Here is an 8,334-nt window from a genome sequence, read left to right on the forward strand (position 1 = left end):
CTACAGCTCGGTGTTATTGAGGCAGGTGAGAGTGATTATACCTCCCCTTTGATTTTAGTTGAGGTACCGGGCAAGGAACCTCGTCCTTGCGTCGACTACCGCAGGCTTAATTCCATCACTAAGGATCAAATTTATCCGATCCCTAACATCGAGGAGCGCCTTGAGAAAGTTAGTAGCGCTCAGTTTATTTCCACCCTAGATCTTGTCAGGGGTTATTGGCAGGTTCCACTTACAGAAGAGGCTAGTAGGTATGCGGCGTTCATTTCACCAATGGGAACATTCCGTCCTAAAGTGTTGAGTTTTGGTTTGAAGAACGCGCCATACTGTTTTTCAAGCCTCATGGATAAAGTGTTGCGGGGACAGCAAGAATTCGCTTTACCGTATCTAGACGACGTAGCGATATTCTCCGCATCCTGGTCTGAGCATATGGCACACTTGCGGGCAGTGCTAACCCGCCTGCGCGAAGCGGGCTTGACAGTCAAGGCTCCTAAGTGCCAGTTAGCACAGGCCGAGGTTGTCTACCTCGGTCACGTGATTGGTCAGGGTCGTCGCCGCCCCTCTGAAATAAAAGTGGCCGCTGTGCGAGACTTTCCGCAACCGCGCACCAAGACCGATATTCGGTCGTTCTTGGGTGTCGCCGGCTACTATCAGAGGTACATCCCTAGGTACTCTGATATCGCGGCTCCCCTGACGGATGCTCTAAGAAAGACAGAGCCTCAAACAGTCGTCTGGGACGAGACAAAGGAAAGAGCTTTTAGCGCCCTAAAGAGTGCCCTAACAAACCAGCCTGTGCTACGATCGCCAGACTATACAAAAGGGTTCGTTGTTCAGTGCGATGCTAGTGAGCGAGGCATGGGTGTTGTACTGTGCCAACGGGAAAAGGGAGAAGTAGAACACCCCGTCCTGTATGCTAGTCGTAAGCTGACCAGTCGTGAGCAGGCGTATAGCGCCACCGAGAAAGAGTGTGCATGTCTCGTGTGGGCCGTTCAGAAATTGTCATGCTATCTAGCCGGCTCGAGGTTTATCATTGAGACGGATCACTGCCCTCTCCAATGGCTGCAGACCATCTCTCCCAAAAATGGCCGCCTCCTGCGCTGGAGCCTCGCTTTACAACAATATTCCTTTGAGGTGCGTTACAAAAAGGGGAGTCTCAACGGTAACGCCGATGGCTTAAGTCGAAGCCCCTAACGTAGGAATCAGCCTCAAAATTGTTGGTTACTGATGTTTTTCTTCCTGAGGCAGGATTTTTTTTAACATATTGCTTTTGTTTAGTGTTTCAAAGTGATGATATGCTTTCTAGTGCAATTTTCCAATTTGTGGACGCGTTCTGAGTGATGCTAGACTACTGTAAGGAACTAGGCAGTGGTATAAAAAGGGGAAAGAGCCTGGCAGGGCTTAGTGAGGGTTGTGCCGTGCTTGCTGACTGAGCGGTTGAGTTTCAGCGTAGTTCTAACGCTTGCCGGGAACGAGAACAAAAATGTGAACTCTCCCGAAGTCACTTTGCAGTGTCCCGTGCGAACCTGAACGAGAGAACGAGGCCTTCTCTGTGCGCTGCGCTCAAGAAACGTCGAGGGACGCCCGACTTCGGTTATGAGCATCATCGAGCGACATCCCTCCGGACAGCGGATGCAGTCCCCTGTCCATCGGGATCTCCTTCCCCCGGCGGGGCGGTCTGTTGCGTTTCGCCTGCGACACGCGGTTTTGCCGGCGCGACTGCGGCGGGGCGGCAGACATTTTGGCCCGTTCGGCGTCGCCGCAACGCTCCCCGCCAGGCGTTTCCAGGCATGTTCCGATGCCACGTGTCTTCATGTGCGTGTGTGAGTGTATGTGCCATTGTGCCCGAACCAGGCGATGCGACAGCAGGGGTCACCCTCTCCTTCCAGTCTTTGTGCCCGACCGGCGGCAGTGTGCGTCACCTTAGCCCATTGTACAATCACGTGCCCGTCTATTGAGGGGTTCCTTCTTGCCCTCAACTGCGAGAGTATAAAAACAGCTGCCCCCGGACGCCAAAAGGAGGGCTCCGATTTCTTCTGTTGAGTAAAGTGCTCTCCCGTCTCTCTACTTCGGTCAACCTGACCGCCAACTCTTTGCGATGTTAAAATAAACAAGTTGTTTTGTTGTTACCAGTCGACTCATGCTTTGCCGGGACCTTCGGATGCTTCCAGTTGTACCCCAGGCCGCCAGGCCAACGCTACCCTTGGGGCTTGCGACCCAGGTACAACCACGGGCGTCAGCGCCGAGTTCCCAACAACCGATGCCATCGGTGGGATCCAAACATCGGATATGCTGGACAACGCAGTGCATGGCAGATTGACAATATTGACCGGACTCCTCATGTGCACAGCGACGGATTCTGTACATCCTAAGGTCTGTGCATTCGGTCGTTCTTTTCTTATTTTATGCGGATAAAAAGTTCTCCTTTTTTTAATTGTTGAATGATTTATTTTTCATCAGCATAAATACCTACTAGTTTACCTCTATTACTGCGTTTGGAATATTCTAAAATAAAAACGTTCTTATTGCCATTAGTCGCCACGACAAAGTGAAATCACGACTTCACGAATTGGAACAAATATAGGAAAAAAAAGAAACATTTCGGTCGAGTGCCGCGATATGAAATATAATACTACGGTGATAATCACTAAACACACACACACGCGCACACACACACACACACACACACACACACACACACACACACACACACACACACACACACACACACACACACACACACACACACACACACACACACACACACACACACACACACACACACACACACACACACACACACACACACACGCACGCACGCACGCACGCACGCACACACACACACACACACAAACACACACACACGCACGCGCGCGCGCACGCACGCACGCACGCACACACACACACACACACAAACACACACACACACACGCACACGCTATCTTCTACTACTTATGCCATCCGTAAGAGTAAAAATATAGTAATATAAAAAAACAAGCACCTTGCACTACTAAGTACGCGCAAAAAGTAGGAGCTGAGAAGCCCTTTTGTACATGGTTAAACTAATGTTTTGCAAAGCATTTCCAACAGAAAAAAAACAGTGCTCAAAAACTACAATGATTAATATTAGGCCCAGAAGTTGCGCGTGTGCCTTCGTTGTCTCGTTCTCTCGATGTGTTGCAAACTGTATTTTCCCCCTGAGAAACATTTCGGCAACGCAACTGACACGCAGTGTTGCCACATTTTGATTTGGCTTTAAACTGTGGTCCCTCTGCAGCAAAGTCTGAATTATTTAATTATTTTCTCAAATGAATGATTGGGTAGCCGAACGAAATATACACTACGGTGCGCGGAAACAAGGGAAGCCCTATGCCTAGAGCTTCAACATCAGGTTCAGCGAGTTTCGAGTGAACAAGCCGGGCCTCGTCAAAGTGACTCGCTTCTTTCACTTTGGGTTCGTTTACAGCGAAGCTGTACATGGCAAGGGTTCCATGTATTTTTTGTGCTTGTAGGACAACAATTAAGACAGGTGGGCGTGAGCCGATCCGGGAGATAGTACAATACTGGGCCGACCCGCTGCGGAGGTGAAGCAGGCGTCAAGCACTCTGCCCTTAACAACAAAAACAAATAATAATAAATGAAATAAATAAATGAAGATGCATTGTTTCAACTCGATGGGCGTACTGGAATCGTTTGTGAGCAGCACATGGACTAACGTGCCGGAGGCATTGCCATATACGCTAAGGACAAAATGTATCGACAACCGTACAACCTTGACTCTTAAGAGGACAATGACACCGACTGTGGGAATGCCTGTGCCGTACAAACGAAAGACAGAATTATGATATCCACTGTCTATATATATCCAGGCACATCCAAGTTGCGATATCGAGAAGTTGATGACCGCGCATTTTGCATGGGTTAGCCGTGATGACCTTACCGCTGTGATCATCGTCGGGGACTTCAATATGGGCATTTCAAAAGCACACAAGAAATAGTTCACTAAGTTTGTGCTAGAGGTGTTTGGTTTGAAGTGCCACACCAATCCGAGTCACTCAACTACTTCACAATGGCCGTGTATACATTTAGCTTTGGCCAAGAGTCTGTCTAAGGTTGTAACCGAAATAATCAGTGAACATCTAAGTAATCAGAAAGCCATCGTCCCTGCCATTACCGAATGATTAAGATAATACACGTACTTTTGTCAAACCCTGTTTGATGCCTTGCATCTTCGCTGGTCCTCCACCTTGACAGAGTAGAATAGGTCCTTAGTTTTTTGAGCAAGAACAAGTTAGTCCCATGTAGAGTCTTTAAGCAAGTTCCATGCGCTTTTAATTATTTGACTGCTGTTATTACGCCATTGTTTTGAGAAAAGTTTCACTAATAAATACAAACACAAACAGATTTTCCCACCGAACATACGAGGCGTAGACAGATATAGCGCGTCGATAACGCGCATGACAGCTAAACTATTTTCTTTTCATTTGGAAAGATAAGGAAATGAGTTTCTCATCAAACGGAGAGATGTAGCAGCCAAAAGCAATGCGAGAGATTTTTACTGGTTTTCCCACGAAAGGCGAATTAAAAAAAAGAATATAGCCCAGGAGTTCTGTGAAAATGTAACAATTCTTATTTGTTGGAATAAAACATTTTGAACAATTCCATGTTATGGTTGATTCAGTTGATGTGGTATTGGAAACGTTGGCAACAAGAATGCTTGGGGGTTCGTCTCAACATTAAATTGCATGAAAGGCGGGAAGATGTGAGTTGGAGCAGATCCTAAATATACGGGGCAGTCATTTGCAAAAAATGAAAACGCCACAAAAAAAGTCACACACACACACACACACACACACACAAACATATATATATATATATATATATATATATATATATATATATATATATATATATATATATAGAGAGAGAGAGAGAGAGAGAGAGAGAGAGAGAGTGAGAGAGAGAAATTAGCACTTCTCGCCCAGTTCGAGATGGCGACCCAAGAGTCCCGAGGTATATTCTTAATCAACATACCGCAAGTATGGCGAAGGTGAGCATCAGTGTATTATGTCGTCCTATACCGGAACCGGATACAAGAAATATTTTGTATTGTTTTGAACAAGCTTTATGGTGATGTTATACATTGAAGAAAACTGCCCCCAAACTGAGCATGAAGCGAAATAAACGGCACCCTTGTATGAACTTCTTTATTTTTGCGGTACGAGATATCTCATTTTAAGGTAGCATTCGACAGACTCCTTCCTTTTTCTTTTGGGGGGGGGGGGGAGGGCTTTACAGAAGGATGACCCTGAGATTTCTGCCCGCATACAGCAACAAAATAATTTTATTGAGGCTAGGCAATTTACGTTTCCCTTCTGACTACTAGTTTCAAATATACAGAGTTGCTGCCTACGGAACGAAACTCGATCACACTTTCCAGCAGAAATTTGTCCTTCAATGCTCCGCATGTCAACGAAGGTCTCGATAAAGGTGAGATACGCACGGTTAACTGCGTAAACGTGCTTGATGTAGGAAAATATGCGTGAAAAATGCTTTACCTTAACATCGGTGTGTTGCAGTCTTAGATAGCTGTCGCCTAATGTTTCCGGAGCGCAAAGGCCAGAATATAGTTCTCTTTTATTTTTCTATAATATTATGGCTACTGCTTAACTACCTGCACAAATGCGTCACAGGTTTTCTTGTTGACAGTGAATTTACATCCCCGTTGCGTAATTCATATTTGCATTGTGACAGCTAGGTATAGATATACAGCCGATTTAGTAAGAAATCAATGTCAAGTTGGCAATAGTGAGCGCTCTCTGATGGCATCCAACTTGACGTTCAAATACTGGAACGAGAGGTTACGTCTGCTCAATGAGCTCAGATCGATGTTTGATGTCCTAGAACTTGAGAACATGCTGCTGTGGTGGGGCTACGCAAAGCCTTCAGCTTTTGTTCGGTTGTCTAAGCAGAAAGAAATCCACGTGACCTCGAGTACTGCAATATCAGCTAATTCAGTGTTTTCGCCAAGCGCAAATCCTCATTACTTAATGATCGTACGACAAAAGAGAAGGTACTTCTACGGGTATTTAGCGAATTTTAGCATAACACTTCGAAGAAGTTGCTTATCGGTGAAATTTTTTTGTTGGCTAGACGTAAAGGCTGCAAACAATTTGTTCACGGTATTTGTTGTTCGCCCTAGTCGAAGACACACTGACGAAACAACCAGGGCACGAAGACAGTTTATCCTTGAAAGCGAACTACGCTGTTATCGAGCTGCCACTTAATGAGCAAACAGAGCTGCCACGAGCCAAACACCACTGTTTGTTGCGTGGTAAAGTAACTTAATAAAGCTGAGGCAGGTTGATATATGTCATGAACACTGGGTGCACTTACCTATGTTCTGTCACGCGGTGTACGGTGACTGCCGTGGGTCCGTAAAGAGCACTCCATCCTGTCTGGCTTTATGTCCTCAAGCACATTGTCCGACGCAGCGCAGGTTCGCTACTAAAAAGTTTTCCTATCTTCCCCAATGTAAGCACCTAGGCTCTCAGCACAGAGTATCTTTGTGTTACGAAGAAAAAAGTTCACCAGCTTTTTAGACGTTTAGCAGGAAAGAAGGCCACAGCAGTAAAAACAAAGGAAAGACGAAAAATATTGCCACAGTCGAACACGAATCAACACATCTCTATTCAGGACTTCCGCGGCTTTCCATCAGATCAAGTGGATCAACTTCCTCTGCGGCGATGCGCATGGAAGCAAGGCCATGGACGAAAGTTCGGGCAAACACGTGGTACGACGACGTCGAAGCAAAGCCGGCTGCGGAAGCGAGCAAAGCACCCAGGGACCGCAACTCAACCCGCGAGGGAAACGTGCGGGACGCCTCTGTCCCGAATGAGCCGGTTCGCGGGAAGCGCTCCCGTTTTTAAACTGATTACGCGAAAGGGAGGCTCGCGGGGAGGACAGGCGGGAGGGAGGGGTGGCGGACGGCGGCCGAATCGCTCGTCGGGAACGGGAGAGGATGGGGAGCGGGAGAATCGGGAAGGCGGAGGCGCTCCGAGTGGGGAGGCGCATGCGCAGTGCTGCGCCGCGGGCGGTGCAGCCAGGGATGCGCGCGCGCGCGCTAACGCCCCCTCTTTCTATCGAGTCGGGGGACTTTCGCGACGCGAACTAGCCCGCGGTAGTCGGTAGTCAGCCGCGCTCGTGGGAATGATCGCGGCAGCGATGCGCCACCGAGTGAGAAAGGCGCGCCGGTAGCGTAAGGAAACGGCAAGGTACAGGGAAGAGGGACGTTATAGAGGGGAAGGGTAGGGCACAATGCTGACTCCCGCCGGGCTCTGTCCAGAACGCTCTTGGCAAATTAATCCGCAAGCGATTACCACCGGCTCCCTCCCTATAGCTAACGTCGCGGCTTTCCCATTCCTCCTTTAAGAGGGGAGAGTAGAGTGGTCGGGATTTGAAATGGTCGAGCTAGACTCGGAAGCACACATGTGCTCACAAGTGTGCCGGGGATCTAGGAGGGAGACGAATAATCGGCTCTGGGAACGAATGGCTTTGTTGGCGACCCGCAGCCGAATCTTTGTTTCTAGCCGGACGAAGAAAGGGGAGCAAATCTGCCCTGGCCAGCGCCGGACGCAAAACCGTCCTTTCGCCGAGCCGGTGACAATGGTGCTGTAAGTACTTCGAGAGGGTATTAGAGCCCGCATTCAGCTTCTCTCGTGGCAGCACCACCTGAAATTTGTAAATAGGGGGAATTTCTAAGAGGCGCAAGTATATTACGATTGCATAAGTACAGAGTGTGCGGAACGCGAATATGTTTATCCTGTGTGAGGCCGTTGTGAACGCACAAGCAGTATTCAGTGCGCGCGCGCTGTAAGTGCGCAGCTTGTACTGAATGTGCGCGTTAAGCAGGAAATTCTTTTAGGTACGGCCACTTCACCGATAGTCTGTCTTCCTGATAGGTCATCTTATGCTTGAAGTGTGGTAGAATAACTATTTTATTGCTTGCAGTCGTTTTGTCTTGCCGCCTACGAGGAAACAGACGTCCGAACATGCGCCGAAAGCTTTCTATGTAATGGGCATCAAGAAAGGCAAATTAGTATAGCTGTAATCTGGTAAGATAATCAAAGATATTGAAGTGAGTTGCGGGAGAAGTTTCCAGGCTTGCTGCTTATGTCACACGAATAGTCTTGATATTCACGTTAGCACTGCGCGATCAACATTCACTTTGACCTATTGCAGAGAACAGCCTGCACGCAAAATAATGACACGCAGAGGTTATCTAGCCGTGTCCGGTCTTGAAACAGACGATCACAACAAATTTCGATCATGGTTGGAGGC

At 47.8% G+C, this 8,334-nt stretch overlaps 1 protein-coding gene across 1 annotated transcript in view; it reads right to left on the reverse strand.

The window, feature by feature from the left end:
- Nucleotides 1–6,515, reverse strand: part of LOC142573090 (uncharacterized) — a 119,741-nt gene extending 113,226 nt beyond the window's left edge. The window contains exon 1 of the mRNA XM_075682602.1: nucleotides 6,391–6,515. The gene's annotated coding sequence lies outside the window, so the exon portion shown is untranslated. The remainder of the gene's footprint in view (nucleotides 1–6,390) is intronic.
- Between the last annotated feature and the right edge of the window lie 1,819 nt (nucleotides 6,516–8,334).

This window comes from Dermacentor variabilis, chromosome 2 (genome assembly GCF_050947875.1).
Source record: "Dermacentor variabilis isolate Ectoservices chromosome 2, ASM5094787v1, whole genome shotgun sequence".
NCBI classification, from domain to species: Eukaryota; Metazoa; Arthropoda; class Arachnida; order Ixodida; family Ixodidae; genus Dermacentor; species Dermacentor variabilis.